Source organism: Stegodyphus dumicola, chromosome 6 (genome assembly GCF_044657685.1).
Source record: "Stegodyphus dumicola isolate Sdum_Otavi_A_Nest chromosome 6, ASM4465768v1".
Taxonomy (NCBI): Eukaryota; Metazoa; Arthropoda; class Arachnida; order Araneae; family Eresidae; genus Stegodyphus; species Stegodyphus dumicola.
Window position 1 is genome coordinate 43,031,409 of NC_140773.1, and position 25,772 is coordinate 43,057,180.

At 32.2% G+C, this 25,772-nt stretch overlaps 1 pseudogene; it reads right to left on the reverse strand.

The window, feature by feature from the left end:
• Positions 1-17,574: 17,574 nt before the first annotated feature.
• Positions 17,575-18,189, reverse strand: LOC118190037 (calcium and integrin-binding protein 1 pseudogene; annotated as a pseudogene).
• Positions 18,190-25,772: the final 7,583 nt, after the last annotated feature.

A 25,772-nucleotide genomic window follows, 5' to 3' on the forward strand; every position in this document is an offset into this window, starting at 1 on the left:
TTGTTCTGGTCTTTTACTGGATTTAAATTTAAACATTTTATTTTTCCCTCTTTTTCCTTTAACGTCGCCCTTTAAGCTTTCCTATTAAGAAGTGTGTTTCTAATGTTACAGGTACGAAAACTGCACACTCAATACATTTCCGTGAAGAAGGCTATTAATAACTTTCTAAGAAGAACAAGATTACATTTGAGCAATGATGAACTAGAAAAGTAATTTAGAAATGATTACTAACCTTCTGCATTAAATTGTTTTAAATTTGCAACTACAAAATGTTCAGTACAGTGCAGTTCAAAACAGTTCAATTCTGAAGGCTATTAATAATTTTCCAATTAATTTTCTGGTCAATCATTCTTAAAATTTCGTCGTGTACGTTTAATAGATCTTTCACACCAAAAAAAGAGAACATATTTAAAAATAGTTGTCCTATAGTCAGAAAAATTAGTTAATTTGCAAAATATATTAAAAGAAATGTTTAAGAATTTCAGGTCAGAAGAAAAACTGTTCAGTTGAATCAAGTGGAAAATAGAAAATGATCGTTGGGGTATAGAACGAAGTTATCCAACGAAATGTAAAAGCAAATAATTTAGTTCAGTTGACGATTTGTATGGGGTCACTTGGTCTTTACACATGGTTAACAGGTTCTGCCTCACATCCATCGTTAATTAAAATTATTTACATTTTTCATATAACAATACATAATGTTTAAGCATAAATGTTGAGACATATTTACGTAAAAAAGGAAAAATAATTTTAAATAAAATCCAATTGCTTTGAAGATAAAATTTATAAAGCCCCAATCTGTGGAGCCCATAAATTTGGATCAAACATTAATATAATTATTATAAAATCATTCATATAAAACTAGACTTAAATTAGCTTTAACGCCTTACGCTCATAAAATGAATTAGCTATTTCTAAGCTTATAAATAAAAAATGAAATATTAAAGGAAGAAAATATGATACTATTATGCTTGTACTTTTAATATGAATGGCAAACATCTTTATTTTAAAATTTGTAAATTTTAAAATATCTTCACTTAAGGAAGAATTCTTTGAAAGAAATGACATTAACTGTTGAACAAACTTGGATGCAAATTAATTTCAAAATTTGTAATTTTTGATGTCAATTTCAACTTACCTTGAGAGATCAGTCAATTGAATTAGAATAATTCAATGAAACAAGTTTAAATAAAGCGCAGCAAAAATACAGTAATGTTTCAAATGACGAAAATATTCATGTTTTACAATGTCATATTAAAAAAAAATTAATTTTGGGAAAATAACAAAAACTAACTTTTAATGATTGTCTTTGTTTTCTATACATATATTTTTGAAAGTCTTATATATGTTATCAAAAAATAAAGTTAGAGAAAGCTTGACGTCGTACGACAAAAATTGACCGAAGTATTTAATTTAAAAATTTCAATTTTTAATGTCATTCTCAACTTGCCTTGAAAGCTCAGTTTATTACGTAAGAATAATTCGAGGAAATAGATTTAAATGTAGTGCAGCAGGGAAGGTGCATAACTGAGTAGTTTCTACAAGGAAGTCGGTGTCGACACTAGATTTTTTATCTATAATTTCATCTTTGGATTTCAATAAATGCGTAGCATTTGATCTTGCGCCTAATAAACTTTTAAACGTCCTCGAGGGTTCTTTATTTTATTACAAAACTTATCTAATTGTTGATAAATTTCAGAAAAGTTTTTAATTTCAATAAACTGTGAGCTATTCCCTTCTTGCTCCACATCAAAGGTAATAACTGTGGTCAAAACGATCAAGTAATCAAAGTAAATCTTAACACATTTAAATCAATTTTTAACACGAAACAAAACACAACAAAAAGCAAAATGCAGCAATTAAATCTCACTGTTACAAATGTACTAGGTAATTTGAGTTGGTTTTCCTGCAACAGCTGTCTAACGACTTCGAAAACCGTTATACAGGTGTGGGGATTTGTTTAATTAAATTAACAGTTATTTTATATTTAAGCCGCTTTCCTATCGTTCATGCTTACAACTCACACTTTCTTGCCAGAATACAAACAGACTAGCGCAGTATATTCAAGTGAGGTAGAAAGAAGTTAATATTTGAGGGAAGGTTTTTTGGATCCGTACAGGCGGTATAGTAGTTGGGATACCGAAGGGTCGGGTTCGAATCCCGGAGAAGGCATGGATGTTTGTAAATGTATAGATTCTTTGGGGATGGGGACACTCTAAATATAAAGCGAGCCAAAAGTCCTCTCGAGAGGCTGACGGTAGGGGTAGAAGGGTGAAAGACTTTTGAACCCATCCCCCGCGAGATGCCTTCCCTGAAAATTGGGGACGGAGCTGACAGAAGCCGTACTCTCACCTGTATGGGGCTCAAGGCTTTTGCCAATGACAGGCACAATATTGATTTCGTGGTTTTGTTCTGATGTTACTGTCAGACAAGTGAGGTAAATCACAGCATCATACAATAAAAGAGGCTTTGGGATATAAGATGAGAGTATGTTCTGCCTGCTTGAAGGCTGCGTTTATACCTTTGTTTCTCTAGCGATTAGATATTTTTGGTGTTGAGGTATTTTTGCCATTAACCCTTTGCGGCACAGTGTGTCCGGTTTGGACACACCTAAAAATTTCCTTCTGTACGCCCAGAAAAATTGAATGAAAAAGGATTTATAGGTTACTATAGGTCACTCTGAACCTTCTTTATTTATAGTAGATGGCAGATCAACACAAACCAGTCCATATATTTTAGCCATGTTTAGTTTTTTAAGACCCTCATTTTTCAAAGAAATCTTCCAGATATTTTTTAGTGTATAAAAGGAATTATTTGAAAAGAAATTTTTATGTCATTTTTTGGTTGTATGCTAATATCCTTATTCTATATTAGTTTTAAATTTTTACCTTGAAATCTTGCTTAAAATCAAACTGCGAACCCTAGGTGTGCCCAGACCGGGGTCACCGATAATCTAGGACAACTGAGAGTCTATATTCTTTGTTTCTCCGCATCTCATCGGTCAGTTCATTGACAACAATGCTCATTTCAGCACTCTTTCGAAGCTCTATACAATCAGTGTGCCATTTTGGGCACACCCAGAACAGAAATAAAATAAAACGATAAGTGCTAATAATAAAACAACAGAAAACAGAAATAAAATAAAACGATAAGTGGTAAAATAACAGAAATAAAACGATAAGTGCTAGCTTCGCAAAATTTTACTTGTGTACTCCTCTACGCCTAATTAGACAACCAACTTTTTTTATCAAAACTCCGACTTTAAAAGGTAGCGTGCCGGAAAGGATTAAGCTTGCTTACTCCGGCATTCGGATCAGAGCCAATTTATGCGATAATTAACATATGAAGTAGTTAGATTATAATCTTCATTATAAATTGTTTATTACCTTATGAGTCTCTTGAACTCATGTTGTTGAGTCAAAAAACTCTTGTTGAGTCACATTATCATTTTTGTACTAAATTTAAAATAATTCCGATAATGCTTAATTAAATTAAAAGCTTCTTGTTATGAATAAAACTAAACTGTCCTCGCTCGAGGAAAAAACACAAAATAAGCATCGCAACTGTTGCACTTAAGATATAAATCGAAAACAGAATTTTTGAAGAAAATAAATTTACCTCTGTAAATATCCTTCATTCGCTTGTTCTACAATCTCCTTCCTAGGAGGGGTATTCGTATATTGAAGTTTGCCTCAAGAACGTATTCGTATGTTGAAGCCTTATACTTCAGCGTGACTTTTGCTCTGCTACCGAGTACACTGGAAATTTTCGTTTCAGGAATTTTTCCTGGTTCTGGTAGACTTTCTTTCTGGTTGGGGAAATTCTGCCTGCTACTTTGTTACTGGATTCGCTGTTGTCCATTTCCTCTGATTTTGCTAAGATTTCATTGGCTGGGCTTGAGGTTGCTATTCCGTCGGAATGTCTCACCTTTTCGTCTATCTGCCCCTAACATCACCTGGCACCCGTAAATCCTATGGAAGGCTTCGAGTTCATCATGGACGCAATGAACGCGTAAAATGAAACCTGCAGTCACTTTTGATGGCAGAAATTCTGCATCGGAATTTTCGGAACAAATGGGCTTACATATTTTGCTTTACTCGGTTGCGGAAACACAGAAGGTTATCATAGCAGCCGCTGTACATCAAGGATTTGGTGAAAAGGAAATGGTAACATTTTTGTTAGGTGAGCCTGGCAGTGATACGTTCAAGTTTGAAGTCTTTAAATTCTGCACTGTCAAAGAGACCAAATTGCAAGAAGTTTTTTAGTAGACACCAGATTAACGTTGAAGAACTGAGTTTATATTTAGAAAAATACAGCTACTAAATTTATCGTATTGGGAAAACCCTGATGCAGAGGTCATCGAAATTATACGGAGTAGGTTGCTGCTGCAAATTACACATAATTAACGTAAAATTTATATGTTCACAAAATTTATCAATCGTACTTGAGACATTTGCAATCCATTTATATTTAAAAAAATTACTCAGTTTGCACGTTACATGTACAGAAGTTTGTTACAATTTGTGTTCTACCGATATACCAAAGTTTCTCAAAACTGACTCTTGGACTAAAGTTATCGTTTTGCACTAAGTTTAAAATCATTCAGACAATAAAATACGCAATTAATTAAAAAAATTCCTTTTATATAACAAAGCTAAAATGTCCTCTCATTAGGAAAATGCTTAAAATTAATAGCAATTGTTGTATTTTTTTCATAAACTGAAAACTGAATACTTGAAGAAAATAAATTTCATTAATCTTTTGCTTATGATAGTAGTCATTCATCTTTTCGGCCACGAACTCATTACAGAAGCGATATGTATTTATTGGCTACAGCTTTATTTAAGTCGATGCCTCTCTTCTCTTCCCACGTGAAGTGGAAACGCAACGTTTTGTTGCCCTTTCCTGTAACCCTGTGGCCTTTCTTTCTAAATGGGTGAAAACTGCAGTCGCGAGACACTTCTTAATAACTAGACTCGCCTTCGGAAACCCTTGTATGTTTTGGAACCTCATCGGCTATTTTGTAAGTCGATGTATCGTCGAAACCCTTGTATGGACTTCTTTGAACTTTCTTTCTATTGCAGCGGTTCGCGTCTATCTAGAGCTTCGTGCTTGGGATGGGGATTTGGTAATCCTACGCTTTCCTGTACCTACGAAACTCTCTTCGTACTAGATTCCTCTTAGGTTAGGTTCCTACTCTGGTCGTTGTTGGCTACTCGGGTCGTTGTTGGCTACTCGGACGCTCCCTGGATATGCTGAGTTTTGTAATTTAGCTCATTTCATGGAACGCTTTCTTTTCATTTGTCTAGAACTCCCTTTCTTCCTCAGACTGCTTTCTTTCTGCTCGTCGTACTTGAACATTTTCGTTTCGCTTTCGCGGTTGCCAGCCTCATTTTTCCTTATCGGAGCGCTTGTAATAGCTCTTGATTTGGTGTATATTTGACTTTAATGTTTCTTCATTTGGAGCTTTTAACCTTTTCCCGGGGGCTGGGACATATATGTCCCGTACGTTCACTACTTTAAATGTGTCTCAAGAAATTTCAGTAAACTATGAAGATTTAAAATTTACTCCTTAATATGGATTAGGATATGCAAGACCCTGTCGATTTGTTTTTCTGTTTCTTTCAGTTAAAATAAGTGACTAAATGGCCAAAATACATTCGAAATTGGACCCTATAGCCCACGGGAAAAGGTTAAACAGACCGCCGTCTCTCATATTCGCTTGATGAAGAATTGGCCTCCTGATTAAAGGCAATCCCCTTTTTATCCTGAGTGACACATGAACGTGAATGTTTAATTTTAAAGATATTATTCCCCCCCCCTCTTAAAATCAAAGTGAAGCTTTTTCTTGTCATTATAAAAATTTGCTTCGGTCTAGTTTCAACAGAGTGCCACATCCACCAGTTTTTGGTGCATCCGTGGATATTTTTAAGTTTTTTTCGGCTTCAGGAAATTCCAGTACTGGAGCTTAAATTAATCCAGTTTTACGGTGTACTTGCTTTTGTCGATCAGGTAAATTTGGCTTTGTTTCTTTTTAACTGTAATAACGGTTCTGCTATCTGTGTAAAAGCTTTGACAAAAGTCGTCTAATAGAAATACAAAACAAGAAATTAAGTCTCATTGAATTGGACATTGACTCATTATTTAGTGGAGGGTTCCAGAGTTGACTCTGCCGCTTATATTACACAACCCAATTTTAGTTTAAATTCTTGCCATCCTCTTTCTGTTTTCGCTTTTTTGATTTATTTTTGCGATCGCCATTCGCGGATGAAAATAGCTTTTTATTTCCGAAAGATTTGCCAACTGCAATCCTTGCTCTTCCTTCCGCGAGAGTTATACAAAATTGTGCGTTGGATATCTCTTCGTACCTTGCTGTACGTGTACTTAAATAATTGTACTAATATGCTCGGAATTCCCAATTCCACAATGTCCTTAATAAGGGGAGCAAAATTGACAGTATAATTTGAATAACCTCTAAATCGAGTTTCTTCCCATACAACACATTTATCCCAGTATAAATATTTTTCTCAGTATAAACTCTGTCAATTTTTCGGCCTTAATGTCTTATATAACAAACAATTCCACCTCTAATTTTGCCTTATCGTTAACCATGAAGAATGCTTTTAAGGCCGGTTTTCAAGTCTTCAAATTTGTACGTCTAAGTGCTCGAATCATCCAGCTTATTGACTCCTTTTCACGATATGAACACCTGTCCTCGCAGCGTAGCGGTAAGAATGATTACCTTCCGCAACCAGTAAAGCAAAAAATACGAATCCATTGGTTTCTAAAGTGTTCATTACGGAACATTTGCTGTCAAAAGTGACTGCGAGTTTCATTGAACTCACGCGTCTTATCCACGATGAACCAAAATTTTTCCATGGGATTTATGGGTGCCGTTGGAGCTTGTGAGGAAAGGGGCGGGAACCTATAAGTTGTGTTCCGTTTAACCATAGTAGGAGACTTTATTCTGGCTAAAACATAGAGTTTGGTTTTCTTTCTTAACGTAAATGAAATGCAAATTCTGAACAGACGTAGAGCGAATTCTCGCTATAATGTTAACGACAAAGGCTTGGGAAGATTTTAAAACAAACATTTTACTTCCTTGTACGAAGTAAAAAGGAAGCATAGTAATCACGAAAAATTTCGGGTATCATATTTCAACGAAAATATTCATTTTGATGCCCATCGAATGCAATTTAGCGATGTTTTTGCGTGACATTAGCATGTAAGGTCAGAATAAACGACTTTTTTCCAAAATAAATAAATAAATAAATAAATAAAATGAAAAATTGAAAATGAATTCTGAAGATAATTTTTCGTGGCTTCTACACGCACAGACACATGTACGTACATACGTACGAACGTATCTCGCATAACTCAAAAACGAGTAGCCTCAGAATGTTGAAATTTTGTACGTAGGACTACTATAACATGTGCATCTCGTATTTTAGTTGCAATCTGCCGCACCAAAAGTGTCTAAATATATGTATATATATATTCACTGTGTTACTTGGTTCAGTGATCTCAGTTTCTTTATTCTTATATGTTTACAAATTGTGCAGTTTTGGCTTTAAAAATGATTGAATTATGTTTTTCTTATCTTACGGTTAAGGATTTTATTCGTTTAATAAATCTGCATGCACTTTTTGTAGAATTATCAACAATTTAAAAGTTGTTCAAATGCGGCTAAGCCTAATTATTTTTGCCATGGCAGCTATATTTGTTTACATTTGAAACTTAGCGGAATAGTGGATTTGTTACCAATCTAGAGAAACTAACCTTCGCAACAACAAAGGTAACGCCTTCTTTTATTATTGCGAATTAAATCATTCTTAATCCACTCTGGAATTTATTACAGGAAATAAACGTTTAAAATTTACTTCGTAATTTTTAATATAGATATTTTGAGTTTTTATGGAATTTTACCTTGTCACGAAGTCAGAACTGAACTAATTGAATGAAAAATACTGAATCGTCTGAGAAAAAACTGTTTTTTTTTTTTTTTATTTATTTATTTTTTTGTTGTTTGTTTAATTTCTTTTGTACATCATTTAGATTCATTATAGTATTTGAATCGAACAGGTGACAAGAATTAAATAATTCTTTAAATCATATAAATTTTGTGCATTCTGAGTTATAAAGTAAATGAAATGTAACACTCTTAAGTGAGCTTAGAGCCAGAGTGTGGCTATGGTGAACAAATATAGTGAATTTGAAAGAGTGAATTTATTCTGTTTTGGTTTATGCACTATCGGCGAAGTATATGTAGTTCAATCGAAAAAGTTCAAATGAAATGCAAGAAAAAATGCGAATAATTTAATGTTCCGTACGAGGAAGTCATGTAGTGTACACGTCAGTTTTTTAAAAATCAGAATTTGAACAAAAACATATTTCTTGTGCTCACAGTATCAAGCTAACACTTGTGGCAATTCAAGTTAAAATAACAGTAAATTTCAGAGTTAAAGTTTGGTAATAAAAGCTAGACAAATTATTTATCGTGAAACTGGTTGAACTTCTTACCCTCGTAAAAATTTAAATGATGGCAGCTATAACGCAAAGCGGAATAATATAATCTTATGTGGGCTAACAGAAACCCGGTAACACGGCCTCGAGAATCAGAATCACGTACTGCCTTACAATCGAAATATCGATTTAAATATTCTTAACTTGAGTTGCCTTCTGGTGGAAAAATGGAAAGGCAAAGCCACAGAACAGGTTGAATAAATAAAATAATAACTCTACAGTGTAATTAGTAAGAAGTACTAAGTAATTATTCTTATTATAACGAAAAAGAGATGGTTGGGCAATTTAATTAAATAATACCTTTATATGAAAATTTTTATTTTTTAAAATTTACTTTATTTATCTGTTTGTTGCTCAAGCCATGCCATGATACTCATAAGTAAGATATTATGATGTATTATGAGTTGATGAATAGTGCAATTAGCATTCATCTGAGCCTGAGGCGTTATCTTCTAGAACCATTTCATTTCTCTCAGCATAATTCATACTGAACTGCCTTCCAGCTATTTTGACACGCGTATTCTATTTATGGCCGCATCTCATTATCCCTTAATTTTACGAAACTTCTAATTTTAGCAAAAAGTCTTACTGTACTGGCTTATACTTCGAATTTGTGTTAACGATAACGCATGACGTAATGTACACATTTCATTTATTTTGAGTTATGTATTCCATTTACGGCCACATCTCATTATCTCTTAATTTTTGAGAAACTTCTCAAAAATTCTAGCAAATGAAAAGATGTCTATAGAAAATCAATACGCATTTTTCAATTTCTCTTTTAAAATCATTCTGTTAAAATTACTTAAATTTTGGATTGTTGTAGGATCATTTTATTTTACCAGAAAACGATACTTCAGAGTTTTCATTAAAATGTCTCAGATGTCTAAGTTGCTTTCAGTGCATACCTAAATGCATTAAACACAAAATTTCTGATGGATCTATTGCTGATAGGAATAAAATCTTAATTGCCTTCAGGGGTTTAAATTTTGTTCTAAGTTGTTTAAATTGAAAGCTGTTTCAAATGTGAAACTCCAGGAGCACATCCATCTTCGTCACTGCCAACTCAGCAATTAAAATTAGCCCATCAAGATTCTTGTTTCTTCCAGTGCGTGCTCTAATTTATAACATAAAATGATGCTTTTCGGGCAATTTAGATAAATTAATAAAATGCACTTGCGTGATTACTATTATTTTGTCTTGCATGATAAAATGAGAATACAGTGAAAAATGATGTCATACAAGCACTGTTTTATTCTGACAGCATAAGTGTAAATACATGCGCTGTCATCTAAAAAAATAATTGTTCCATATAGTTATTAAAATAGACAGAATATTCTTTATCTTAAATAATGGATAAATGGATACGTAATTAGCTGCATTCAGGAATCGCTTGTCTTTAGAATGAAATTTAAATTATGGTTTTGATCAATCGTTGTAATTACGTGAATATGTTTCCAAGACTAATATGAAGTAGGTAATAGTTAATAATGTCTCAGTAAGCATTTAATTCTTTTCTTTTTGTTTTTAAATTATAAGCAGAATACAAGTTTGGCCAAGTTTAAAGTGATTCAGATTTTAAATGCTAATGATACAGAAATAAGTAATTTAGGAAAATTAAAATAACCAATTACGAATAATTAAATAAAGTTTCAGGGAACAGAAATAAAATCGCAGATGACGAGGTTTAGTGTTTAAAATTATTTCCTGAAATAGCGATCAGCTCATTCTTTATTAATAAATTCTAATATAAGAAAGAGGCACATTTTCTTTCCGTTCGCTAGGCAATTTTCTTTCTCTCTCTTTCTTATCAGCAATGCATAACATTTGCTTTAATTGAAACTATTTTTACCATGGCATCAATTAAGAAGAGATATTAAACTAATTATTTATATGAATAATTAGTTCAAGAAGGAAAGAAACAAAACATAAATGTAAATTTTCTGAAACCTGGTCTTTCTATTATATTTTGAAACCATTTGCATCAACGAATAAAGAAAATAAGCGAAAGGTTTCATAAAATATTTCTAACATATTATTAATTATTTATATTAATTTTTTGTTTTTAATATTGATCCAAATTTAAATTCTGAGATATATATCCATTCTGAGGTATATATGAAAATTTTGTTTAACGCAAATAATTAATCCATCAAAGAATGCACACTAAGCACTCTAAATAAAACTATATTAACCATCGCATTACTTAAAAAGGGAAATTAAACGAATTATTTATGCAAATAGTTAATTCAAGAAGCAAAGAAACAAAACAGAAATATAAATTTTCTGAAATCTGGTCTTTCCTTTTATTTTTAAAACTATCTGCATAAAGGAATAACTAAGAGAATATATTAAGAAAATAATTTAACATATTAATAGTTCTTTAAATTAACATTTCTTGCTTTTTTATTAAGCCAAATTTCGGATATTTTAAAGTACATAGCTTGATTTTACATAAAAATCTTTCTTAATACGATTAATTGATCGATTTTCAAACGCACATTAAGGTAAATGTGGATAAGTGAATTAAGTAACGGAAAATAATTTTATGTTGGCACATTTAATTATAATTTGAAAAAAAAAAATAAAATAAATTTTTGAAAAAAAAATAAATAGATAAGATGTTAGGGGATAACATTAACAATGTTAATAAAGCGAAACGAATTTTTCCAAGTTACGTAAAATTTAGTTTCGAAATGATCTTTCGTTAAACACTGTAATGTTGGAAATAATTGCATTTAGTATGATAACATTAACTAGCTAGCGTTATACCTACAAAATTTTCACAGGACTAGTTTCGATGGTTTTACCGAACCATCATCTTCAGCTGCAAAACCGCAAATGAACAAGATCGGAAATAATGATTAGATAAGATAAGAAAGCCTGGACAAGAATAAGCAAGTGGCGCCATCTGTTGGCGAAACCAGAACTAAAACATAATTTCTCTAAAAGCCGAAGGCAAATTTGGATTGGAATTAGGATCGTTAACTAGAACAGAAAGATTTTTATGAATGTGAAATGCCTCTAGAAAATCCAGTTCTCCAATGGAAGATGTTTTTTGAATAATTTTGGCAGCAGAAAAATTGAAAGTGTGATTTTCGGACCAACAATTTGAGCAACAGAAGACTTCTGTGTTTCCTTTTTTCTAACATATGCCTCATGTTCTTTGACGCGAAATTTTAAGGCTCTCCTAGTTTGGCCAATGTAAATTAAACCACACTGGCAAGGAATCCTATAAATACCCCAGGAATTCATATCCGGAATGGGGTCCTTGAGTATAGAAGTTGGAATTTTATTGATGGGAGAATAAACAACCCGAAAGTTAAACTTCTGCAAAATATGTGCAACTTTATAGCTAATTGATGGAAAGAAGGGAATGACAACAGAATTTTTATAATCTCCTAAAATAAGAGTGTGGCTTTTAGTGTGTTGAGATGAGAATTTTTTAACTGCTTGATTAATAATGTTGGGTGAAATTTCTCTTGCATCGAAATTGATGAGTTAATTTCTCTCACTCAACTCTGTTTGAAACAAACACATTTTGTTTTCCAAAATAAATATTACAAGCAAACTGAGGAATTAGCCATGGGAAGCCCCCTCAGTCCCATCCTGGCTGATATCTACATGCATTATTATGAATCAAAATTGTTTGAAACTTTAAACTTCCCGATATGGTTCCGCTACGTAGACGATACTTTTACCCTGTTCGAAGGTAATAAAGATGATTTAAATAAAGTTCTTTCAACAATGAATTCTATTGATCCTGCTATTCAGTTCACTTTTGAACTTGAGACTTGCAATTCTCTTCCGTTTCTCGACATTCTAGTCACACGTAACACATCCAACTTCAGTACTACAGTTTACCGTAAACCTTCATCGGTTTGCCTTCCACCACACTTTAAATCATGTCATCCGACTAAACAAAAGTTAGCTTCATTTTATTCCTATGTTTTCCGTGCTCTTCAAGTTTGCTCCTCCAAACTAGCCCTTGATGAAGAACTAAATTATTTAAAAGCAATAGCTATTGACAGGGGCTTTTCACCCAACATTATTATTCAAGCAGTTAAAAAATTCTCATCTCAACACACTAAAAGCACCACTCTTATTTTAGGAGATTATAAAAATTCTGTTGTCATTCCCTTCTTTCCATCAATTAGCTATAAAGTTGCACATATTTTGCAGAAATTTAACTTTCGGGTTGTTTATTCTCCCATCAATAAAATTCCAACTTCTATACTCAAGGACCCCATTCCGGATATGAATTCCTGGGGTATTTATAGGATTCCTTGCCAGTGTGGTTTAATTTACATTGGCCAAACTAGGAGAGCCTTAAAATTTCGCGTCAAAGAACATGAGGCATATGTTAGAAGAAAGGAAACACAGAAGTCTTCTGTTGCTCAACATTGTTGGTCCGAAAATCACACTTTCAATTTTTCTGCTGCCAAAATTGTTCAAAAAACATCTTCCATTGGAGAACTGGATTTTCTAGAGGCATTTCACATTCATAAAAATCTTTCTGTTCTAGTTAACGATCCTAATTCCAATCCAAATTTGCCTTCGGCTTTTAGAGAAATTATGTTTTAGTTCTGGTTTCGCCAACAGATGGCGCCACTTGCTTATTCTTGTCCAGGCTTTCTTATCTTATCTAATCATTATTTCCTATCTTGTTCATTTGCGGTTTTGCAGCTGAAAATGATGGTTCGGTAAAACCATCGAAACTAGTCCTGTGAAAATTTTGTAGGTATAACGCTGATTTTTGTTGTTTGACTTCTGAATTAGCATAAATGTGTTATTACTTTAAAATTTTTAAGTCGTTACGAAGATGAATTAATGAACGGCAACCCTTTCTGAAATTCATGGAGGATAAAGAAATAGCACCGTAATGTAGAGTAACACAGAGGAGGAGCAAAATGCTCTATAGGCTGCGTTATAGATACTTATAAAGTCAAAATGGTACTTATAAATGGTACTTATAAAGTCAAAATGGTACTTTTCCGTTTTGCCGGCTCATGCGATAAAGTCGCCAGTAATGGTACAACCGATGCCAAACGAAATATCCTCGCTGGTAACCTTTTACTTTAAATTTTACATTTTCAAAACAAGTCGCAGCCATTTCTTATCAGATTGATTGTTTCTTTCAATACTGGCATACAGGGACATAAAACAAGATAGTACAATTTTATGCCCTAAGATCATTCGTGAACGGTAATTAAGTCAATTAGGATGCAATCACACCGCTCACCCGATGGAGACGATATAGAAAAGGCAAAGTCAAGGGTTAAATTCATCCATTCTAATGAGAATGCACTAACGAAATAAAGCACTGCGGTTATAATTTCTGAGTAAGCTATTCGAACTAATTGAAATATTTCTTGCTTTTGTATTCCAAATAAAGATTTAACTTGAAATTCATGTAGATAATTACTGAGAGAATTAGATTTTGTATCGTACTTTACGTGAGATGAGATCACTTGGGGTAATGTGATATCAACCGGCGAATCAGGATGTTGTACGATGAAAGCATAATGAATTCTTGAATTAATGTCTTTTTACAAATTTATTGTCTTTATTTATTGGCTTTTTTACAAAATTTTAAACGACATTAAAATGTTTTTGCCTTCAAAATAAGCAATTCTCAGAATTAACATTTGTCAACATTTTCTATGTGTATACTGTGTGTTTTCGCCAATAAAGTCTGCTTGGCGAGATTTGCGCCGGCGAAACGGAAAAGTAATTTAATAGTTTAAACTTTTATTGGTACTATTCCGTTTTGAGGGCCGTAAGAAAATTGCAGCGAAAATGTATGCGCAAAAGCGCCAAATCTAGCAAACGCGCCCGTTTATCAGCGCGCCAAATCTAGCGTACGCGCTGATTTCAGATTGCGTAAGTTTATATAGTTTTATATTAAGACGCCAGTGAAATACTAGTTTAATTTTTAAATCCTTTATTGATTTAATTTTTTTTTATATCCTATGGATTTAACAATTTGGGAATTATTATTATTTTTTTTTGATATCCTATGGATTTAACAATTTGGGAATTATTATTATTTTTTTTTGATATCCTATGGATTTAACAATTTGGGAATTATTATTATTTTTTTTGATATCCTATGGATTTAACAATTTGGGAATTGCCCATGCCGAAAAGTCGTCAATAAAATTTTGGGTAAAGTGCAGAATCACCCACTGCTTAACGCGTTTTTAAGAAATGCACATCTCGGTATCCATGTGCACATCGACCTATTTTCACTTAAAAAATATACTAGAATTGCACAAAAATGGCACTGTGCACACCCTTGATATTATCTATGCACACATCGAGCCATTTTCACTTAAAAAGTAAAAGAAAATTGACAAAAATCCAATTCTTTTTACCCTTGTAAAAAGCGGCGAACAAATAAGTGAGCGATTCTGCACTTTACCGAGAATATTTTCAAAGAAAAGGCATCATTCATTATAGAAAATTACGTTTGAACAACCAACGAGATGAAATTATGTTTTAGCGATAAGTCGGTAGCGAAATAGCGATGCACGCATCCATTCAGTTATGTTTAGCAATTTTTATATAAATTATAATAATGATCTGAAATAGTTATTTACTCTTATGCTTCCATTCAGTCATGTATAGTCTTTTTCATATAAATTATAATAATAAAAAAGTATTATATGAAATTAACCTTTCATCTAAATTAAAACATCAATCTTATTTATTTACTATTATACTTCCTTTCTTGCCGCAATTATTAGGGTTGCCGCAATGATTTTTGGCAGCATTGGCATCAACAATAGTTTGGCGATTTTTTACGGCCCTTGAAACCTGATAGTACCCTTTTATTAAATGTTTTAAACTCAGATTGAGTTTTTGCAAAAGTAACTAAAGTAAATTATTTAAGTAAAAGTGAACTTTAATTAATTTTTTCGCGGGTGGGGGGCGGAGAGTGTTAAAAATATTTAAATCGGTTGCTAATCGGTTGCTAATATGGAGTTAAATTTACCATGATTTCAGCAGCCTTTGGAATTTTATTGAATATCGTGATCAACATTAAATAAAGTTCTAAAATGGGAAATTATGAATAAAACTCTTTTGTAATGGATGTCGTAACTTGATAATTGTGACTCATAACCAAAACAAACCATCTGGTCTGGGTTACTTGATTTGATATGAAATTCTCAGTTAGATAAATTGAGAAAAAGACGTAATAGCAAGCAAATTATGCTTTGATATCTTCATTATGGCCCTAAGATATATTTATGATTAGTCAGGCACCAGGTTTAATTCCGAACTACAGTTTCTCTAAATAACCCTTACTTTTCAATAAGTTTTGTCATAAAATCTATTACTCATTTAGTGAAAAGTGAATGAAAAGTTAGATAATATAAAAGTTAAGGTAAGTTAATAGTCCCTCGAAGATTATATGAAAATTAATCTTATTTCATTCTTTATTTCGCAGCTTTTTCTTCTGTTTAAGCTTCATTTTTATGCATTCATTTCTACGCGAATTATGATAATAAATTTTATATTATTTTAAATTTAAATTTGAATTAATTTTTACGAAACGTTGTCTCTTTATACCTCGTTATGCAGGCACAAAGGTTTGTAGAAGTAAAATATCATAATGTAAGAAAATTTTTAAATTCTCTGTAAAAGTTTCAATGTAATAAAATAAGTAAACAGACATTTAATTTCGCAATCATTGGTACTTCCTTATTATAGCTGTCCCCAAAATTCATTCACTAATCAACCGAGTAACTAATTTAACATGTAATTCACTAATTTAACATGTAGTAAAGTATAAGAGCATGTGGCAAAATTTCGGCGAAATATCTCGGTTGATTAACAATTGAATCTTAGAGGCTGCTATAATAGAAAAGAACCCAATCATGCATGTGTAAATTACAAAGGAAATTTTTATTATTTAATAAAAAGATACTTCAGTTTTGTATTACCATAATTACAATAAAATTAAGATATTCTTAATTTTAAACCGTTATAAAAAAGGAGTAATTATATAATATACATCTTTCAAACAAAAGAAGAAATATTTATTTTTTAAAATCTAATTAATGAGTTAAAATTTTAGTTACCATTTTTGAAATTTACCTTAAGTTCTTTAATTGTACAGGGTAAAATGTTTGTATTAATATATATAATAATTTGTAACCACACAAGTTGTGCAGAGATATAATAACATTTCTAAACTAAAGAAAACAATGAGATGTTTGCAAAGGTTCGAGAAACAGGAGTTAAACTAAATTAATATTAACCTCAGCAAACGGTAAAATAGGTAAAACATAAATCTGGTTACTAAAATAATTTTTGTGGTCACTGCAGTAATTTTGCATTCTCAGAAATTAATTAGTTTATATTATATAACGTAATCAGTTGCAATGCATTTTATAATGTGATTACATGATGTCATCTGCAATCAAATTACAAAATAAATTTCATTTTTCTTTCTCGTATCATTTCAGACTGAAAACCTTCCAACAGAAAAGTTCGCCTCTTTCAGAAATAGTTAATTTAGGTACATGACCGACTAATTCATGTAGGTATAATTATGTTTTCCAAATTTCGTTCACCTTAAACCACAAATTTGTCTCTAGTGTTGTTTCGTTACAGTTTTCTTGGATATCACTTATTTGGAATCAGAGAACTTCATATCCTCCCTTAAGTTCATTTCCTCCTTCATATTCCATATTCTTGAGACATTTCTGATGTAATCAAAACTGATTCAATTACTGTTAATTACATGAACATAAATTAATCGTGTTTTTTATTGAATAATAAACCCAAGAAAAAACGGTCATAACAATGAAAAAATATTTTTTTTACCCTTTATCTTTTTTTATTTTGTTGTTGGTATTGTCTTAGAGTCGATGCACTTCATCCTGAATTTAATCAAAATATTTTGATGATTTTTTCTAGTACAGGTTTACTGTACATCCTAAAATATATTTGATTAAACGTCCGTTACTTATATAGCTCTCGTTTGTTTCAATAGTGACGGATGACAATTCTGAAGATTATCAGTATTGAACTTGTAAGATATTATAGCCGAATTCTAAAAGAATTTAAGAAATCTGGTGATTTTAACACGAGATGTTCAAATTCTGGGTAAGCTATATAGCCATCTGCATTCAAATCGGCTTCTGCTAAAACGTTTTGTATTATCTCTTCACATTCTGATTTACTGAGTTCGTTATTTCCCTTAATTCTCTTTAATAGTTCAAGAAGGTCATTCCTAGAAATCAAACCATCATCATCAAAGTCATTAATTCGGAAAGCATAGTCGGATTTGACAATCACTGAAGCTTTGTCACTGAAGACAGACATCATATTGAGATAGTCTTCAAAGCTGAATTCTCCTTCTTCAGTAGTAAAGACTTTCACGATTCGATCTTTGAAAGGATTCATCCTCAGAGCAGGTGTGAAGCACAGATGATGGGGAGGTAAAACTGGATTTTTCTCTCCGTATTCCAAACTGGGACTGAAATTTACAAACTGATTATATAATCTGACGATTTCTACTCTATTTAGAACTGTAAGATCTTCATAATTCTTCAATTCGTTCTCTGTAAAGACGTCGTGCTTTCGCGGGAATCTTTCCTTCAGTTGCGCGTAGAAGTTTAAAATTCCTTCTGTGATGACTCTCATATACTGCATATTTAAACTGAAAACATAAATCTGAATTCATTGTTTATAACTACTAAAATATTCAATAGTGGGCTTACAATATTGCCAACTGATTGTTAAGAAATGTTTGAGAGATTTATTACTGAGTAAAGCAGAACGTGATTATTATAACACACGCTATTAATGTTAGTTACAGAAAATATTATTCTGCTGATCAATAGGTCACATTTTAACTTTTAGTACTGATATTTTCATTTTAAATTCAGTATAAATTTAATTCAAAGCCTTTGCAGCTTGAAATATAAGAAAACGTGGCTGATAAACTAGTAAATTAAATGGATTTTTAATATTCATCAAAAAATTTTTCAAAAATCTTGGAAAAGCAATGAAAATTCTGCAAATCTCTGTAATGTTTTCATAACTAACTGCAGGAGTTTGAAAATATTTTAAGGTAGAAAATCATTCATGTAGAAGTTGGTTCTCGATTAGCAGTTGTTACTGCTGTAAGATATAAAAGTTTAATGCTACACAATTAAATTAAAAGTACTGTTTCAATAGATGTAATTTATATTGATATCTGTGTTCAGTTTTAAAATATGACTGAATATCTGCAGTAGCATAGTATACGATTCTATGCTACAAGATATAAATAAAAATTAAAATGAGCGTGTAAATAAATAGTGTCAATTTCGACTACTCACAGAAAAGATATGGCACTCGGCAACAGGACTGCATTTTATCTAATTGCTCCAGACACCTGTGAATGTAAATGAGAGGGGTTCCATACTGATGTACGCAAATACAACAGTTATAACCCTCATCACTAGATGACATTTCCACAGTTAATTATCATCAAAACCTACAGAGTGAGATACTTATACAGTAAGACCCCGCTTAACGCGGGGGATACGTTCCATCAAAGTAGAGCGTAATGCGAAACAGCGCTAAACGAGGCTATCTTTACATGTAAATACTGGGGTTAGGGGAAGATGGCTAGGAAATTGGTTAGGTATTAAATTTAAAAAGTATGCTTTTTTAATAAAAATAAAACCAAACATTTATTTCTTAAAGCCCAAATTAATACCACATTATTATTTCTTGCAAAAATGAAAACAAAATATAAATAACAAAACGAATATTCTTAAAAAAAACAAATAAAATTCTCAGTCAGTCATATTTAGTTAGCCTTCCGCGTTTTCAGTGTCCTGCCTTTTTGTGACAAAAGCATCTAATGTTGTTTGCCTTTTTCTTTTGCGTTGTTCTCTTAAAAGTTCTTCATAAACGGATAGAGCATCTCTAACACCACGCCTTACTTTTGAGCTCCTGTCAAAATTCGGATCATTTTCAATGAATTGATCCATTATTTCAGTTACGGTAGACAAACTCCTTTTTACAAACGCCATCGAAAGTTCTTTTTGCTCTTCTTCTGAATCACTGCTGTCAACATTTTTGTTTTCTTCTTGTTCAGTTAATTCCTTGAGCTCATCATTAGAAATACTAGCCGCTGCTTCTTGAATTATTTCTTCGACATCTTCCACATTTACCCCTTCAAAATATGTCTGTACAATACCGCACCAAACAAGAAATACAAGTACACGCTTTCGGATATGTATTTGAAACCTATCGCTGCATAATATTTCGGGGAATCCCCGTATGCTGGAAGCGATTTCGTGGAATCCCCGGGTTGAAATAAAAGAGCGCTAAACCGAAACAGCGCTAAACGAAACAGCGTTAAGCGGGGTCTAACTGTATTACGTTGTACATAAAAAAGATCAATATTTTTGTATTCAGTCCTACGATTTCATGTGATTACATTTTTGCTGTGAGCATTCTATGTCTTTTTACTCGTATAAATTTGATTTGATAAAGAAAGGAAACAAACTGGACACAGAAAGTCATTATGAGTTAATCATTAACGTTAAAAATTACAAGAAATGTTAGCGCTTTTTGTCAGATGTAGCAAAATATATGCATTTTATTAGAAGTACGAGAGAAACTATGAACAAGGTTGTTTTATTACAGTTGAAAATACATTTTCTAGGAATCATTATATAATAAAATTTTGCATAAAGGGTCATAAAGTAAAATTTCTCGAGCAAGCTTAAGAAATTAAGTTTCAAACCATACACACCCAGAACTCGTATGTTTTTTCTTCTTTTGAACATTACCAAAAACGTTTATTGGAAGTAGTTTAGAAGTTTATTCGTCCATCATTGAGAATATTAGTAGTCAGTTACGCAATGGAAGTTAAGGGGAACGACTCTTCCCAAAAAGAGAAATAGCGTAGAGATAGCAGGGCTTCGCCTGTAGCGATAAGTGACCTAATGCTATTGAGCTAGCGAGTTCAGCGGAAATGTAACTGCGTTACGGAAGACCCTGGACCCTAGAGGGAAGAGGACAAATTGCGATAGCTTTTCTTTTCTACTTTTTCGGACTTCTGAAAGGGAGATGGCAACCAGGCTCTGATCGTTTACGTCAGCTCCTCGGACAGAATCGGTGATCTGTGAACAGCAACTGAGGCTTGATAAAGAACGTGGAATAAAAGTTCCTTGAGATAAAAGGCAGTTAATAGGCTTCAGTTTCCAAATTGTGTTTACTTGTGTCGCTTCAGTTCGGAAACTACTTTGGCACGTACTTAACTATACAGGACTTACTTTTTACCACTTAACTTGCTGCTTTTGCGAAGCCCTCTTTGCGGATGTATCTTAGTAAATTATTGCTTATATCATCAATAGACGCTTCTTTGCTTATTTATTTATTTTTATTTATTTATTTTTATTTATTTATTTAATTATTTCTGCAGGACATTGTGATGTTTCTTTGCGTCTGTTATATAGCAGCTTTTATTCAATTACATATACTTATCAGTTATGTTGTGAAACACATTTTTACTGTACATAAATGTGAAATTTGTCCACTTCTAAAATTGAACTTTTAAATTTTGTGAATTATCAATCTTTCATTTTACAATTACCTGATCAAATTTACGAAACATTCAATATGTCGCATTCAAGCCTGAGTTAACTTAGCTGAAACTCATTTAACTTCAAGGACTATTAAAATTTAATATTTATCTATTTCTACGAAATAAATAATTATTAAATTAGAATAAGAATTATTATTCCAAGGAAATTAAAAATATTAATTACAAGTTTAGAAGAATATAAATTTTAAGGTTATTATTCGAATCATAAATCAAGTATCTAATTTGAACACAAACACTACTGCGTACAAAACAGTTCCTAGAATTACTGGTAATTACATGTTAGAGGAAGAGGATTGGATAACTTTTGCTGCAACTTTTAATTAGGTTCTTCTCGGTACTTAAGCCCGTTCGTCTGAAACAGACGAGCAACAGGAAGTAAGAATTGAAAACCTTCGAGTACGCATTGCTGTGCAAAAGCAGCGCCTCACTCCAATTCCTGCTTCGATAAACATAATTAAAAATTAATTATGGTTCAATAATCATAATCAAAACCCGAACACCTTCTTTCCTAAGTAGCACTGCAACGCATATTGGGTAATATCTAGAAAAAGTACTTGGGCAGCTGTATGTGGCTTGCTCAGGAGTCAAAAAAACTTCCGATTTATTGGTGTACGCACCAGATGTGAAAACAAAAAAATAAAGTGACACATTTCTATTAAGCAGCCGATGGAAAACAAGAAATATTGTAGACTGAGTGGTGCAAACAGCCTTAAGTTTCCCTTGAATGTGCCCATGGTTTTATAAAATTTCATGAAATGTATATAGTTACCAAAGCAATGTTTCATCATATATTATAAAAATAAAATTATCTCTGTATTTGTAGTGTTATTACTGTACCTGTACATGTAGATGTTAGCAATTATATATAATGGGGATGGGAGAGAGTACGGAGAGCAGACGCGAATAAAAACAAAAAATCAGAAACGTTGGTTCAAATGAACATAGTAATAAAACTAGGTGCAACAATCACTAAAAATGATAGTATTAAAATACACCAAATAAATCTGAAACATATCCCATAAAATTCGCAAAAATCCGAGCTGTCACAGTATCATAACCCTAATAATGTATTACTGTGACTTTAACAATCCTTTGCACGAATGTAATATAATTAATTATTTCAGTAATAGACCGGTTCATTGTTGTTGACGATCTGTCATCGAAATAAAATTAAATAAAGTGTCTAGTAGCAAAATGAAGAAACATGAATGTATTTATAACTTATCTTCTTCAGCACTAATGGTGATGAAGTGGATTTGGAATACGTCGGCTCAGGCAAGGCGTCGTCTTGCAATGCACTGGCGAGAAACCGATTACAGATCTGCACATGTGCGAGAAACAAACCGTTAACGATCTAATTTGTTTTCATCATTGTATTGTCTCAATTATAGCGGTCAATCTTCCATGAACGGAAAAGGCGTTATATTTGATATCTGAAGCATTATTATCAGCAAATGTTGAAGTGTAGCCGCCAGAAAGAGTCTGAAAAATTTTAATTTTACCTTCTGTTTACATACACGGTTATTTTAACAAGTTTATGATAAAATTGAGTTAAATAAAATACATAATTTTCCGGTATGCTTATACACAACAATAAATAAATTGCTTTTAAAATTCCGTTACATATATTCATTAATTTATTTCTGAATTATATTGCTACTTTAAATAAATTGCTTTCAAAACTGTCTTAAACACTTTAATAAATAATTTTTTTTAATTCATATTATATGAACAGTGCCCACAGCTTATTAAAATCACTTCTGCTCTAAATATATTTGAGTTAACTAAATATATTTGAGCTGAGTTTAATATACAAGGATTTATGCTTTGGAAACCGTAATATTAGTTCAAGCAAAGAAAAGATTGGTTGATTGATAGTTAACAATTACTCTTCGTGTATTCAGTTACTTTATCTCAGCAAAAATTTTTAATAGAGATCCCATGATTATCATTCTCTTATTTTCTATTCTATACATCAATTTGGAGCTTTATGCTATATATATGTACCTTTGGTTACGTTATAAGGTATTTCTCTCGCCTTCTTGGCATGTCTTCGTGGTGTGGTGGTCGCTGGGCGCGTATTTTAGAGGTCTGCGGTTCAGTTTCCGGCGAAGGCGTTGCTAAGTTTTCAAACTCTCTTGCTTCCAAAAGTACCTAATGACTCTACAGTGGCGCCTGAACTAAAAGGGTGTTGAATGATGATTCTCCTCATCCAGGATTTGGAGACTGTGTTCACTAAAAATCCCAGTCGCCCTCTAAAAGGGACAGTATATAAGGTATTTATCTCGCCTTCTTACCGACCTATACACCTTCGTGGTGTATAGGTCTGCATGCTGGGCGGGTATTTCAGAGATTCGTGGTTCGATTCCCGGCGAAGGTGTTGCATATTTTTCATCTTTCCTGCTTCCAAAATACCTAATGTCTCTACAAAGTGCCAACTTAGAACATCCGCTTTGAAAATGGGATGTTTTTTGTCATATTACTTTGTTACTCTTCTCGTAATAAATGCCTAGCCTGTAATACTACTGAACTAATGAGCATACAGTTCTTAAATTTATGGCTATAGTGCAGAGAAGATGCTTCTGGAATGATGTAATGTTATTAAATTAATCAGTCTGGGGCAAACTCAATGAACTATTCACTTTCTTTGATGTTACTTAAGGAATGATATAGAGGTGGCCAACGATTTAAATCACTGAAAATGTGAGCAATTATAATTATTTTTTATGGAACGTTAAGGTCCTTTTGATGATTAAGGATGATTTACACAATGTTACAAAACAAACTATTAAGAAAACATGAAATGCTTTTAATTTTACCGCTGTAATGAATTGAATTGACTCCATCGAAAAATATATACATAAGCAGCAATATAATCAATGCAATTACTCTTCGGAATTTGCTATTTTTATTTATTATAGCGACACTCAAGCGCTATTCTCAAAAATGTACGTAACTTTTAAAATTAAATTACAGAAAGGAATGCGCAAGAGTACATATCATATGATACGTTATCAAACCGTCGCCATATATTCGATGCAAATACTATAATAAAATTAAATAATGTGAAACAGAAACTAAACAAATAGAAAAAAAAAAGTTTTTTACAGACGATTAATTTCGCTTAGAATTAACTCGCATGCGCCGTTCTAAAAGTTCTCCTGTGTTTGAGACAGACAGGCAATTTTTTTTCCTATTTCGTAACAACCATGAAATTTAACGCCATTCCAAAAAGTTGCCATAATTAAAATTTTTGTGTAATTCATAGTACAGCAATGACGAATATTTGTTTAGTCACATCTGATGAAAGTGGAAGTTATTTAAGCCAGACCTCTTCAGTAAGTGAAAAAATTTCTGAACGTTTACGGGGTTACTGCTTACTTTAAGTATCACACTTCATTTCATGAGGATTTCAAGTGTGATTTGACAAAAGTCAGTTACTTACTTGCATTTTTGATAGAAAATATAATATTTAAAAACCGTTTAAAAGTGTACCAAACGAAAACGTTAACAAACTAAATATAACTACAAATTCGCTGACTTAATGAAGTGCAGCGTATGAAAAATCATCACAGTTTTTTAATTGTAAATAATTTTGGAGCTGCATTTCAAATTTGAAATGAAATAAAACTCATCCATTTGGTGCAGTATCTCACTCTTCGAACAGAAATTAAGTTTTATTTTAAATGCAACAGTTGAACATCTCTTCAAAGGCAGTCAGCCCATTGGGAATAGCGAAACGCATTGGCTATGTAGCAGTCTGTTAATTAAAATATTGTCACTATAAGGTCAAGAGACAAACAAAGTTCTTTTCAACGCTCGAAGTCAATAATGTCACTTATTGTATAAAAATACGAAGACACAGGTGGAGTGCAGAATAGTTGCTTTTGAACAGACTTTGAGTCAGTGATTTCACGGAAGACCACACCTTCTAGTTCTGAAACTTTTAACCACGTTAGATGCGTGACGGGGAGTAGATTAATGGTGGTTATGCAGAAAAGGTGGAAGGGCACACATGTACAACGAAGCCTCACGAGAAAGTTGATTCCATACTATTGGTTCAAGTTAGTAAACAGCCTCTGCTAACTACTGTAACGTCCAGGGCAGTTCCAATATTTAGACAAAGAAATCGAAATTTTTCCTCGTTAATGATTATATTGTATTATATTACTCTTAAGTTTATATTTTCTTTCTTCTTTTTCTTTTCTTTTTTTCTTTAAAACTGAGACAGTTTCTTTCCGGACTTCAACTGAAACATAGGTTTCATCAATTCATTTTTATTGTTGTACTAATATTATGTCTTATTGTAATATTATTATTGTACTATTGAAAGATTATCATGATTGAAAAATCATCATCTTATTGAAAGATTTGATTATAATAAATAATCAAAGGATGAAGATCCTTTGATTATTTATTATAATCAAAGGAAATTCTACTAGATTAAGAACAATTAACAAATATCATTTGTCTGAAAATGCAGGAAAGGAGTAAAATTATGGGCGTTTGCTACCAATACTGTATTTAGTTTTAGGACAGTTTTGTTGAAATGTAAGATTTAATAATAAATTTAGTGTGAAATAATAAATTTAATAAAATAATAAATTTAGTGTGAATTTAGTGTGAA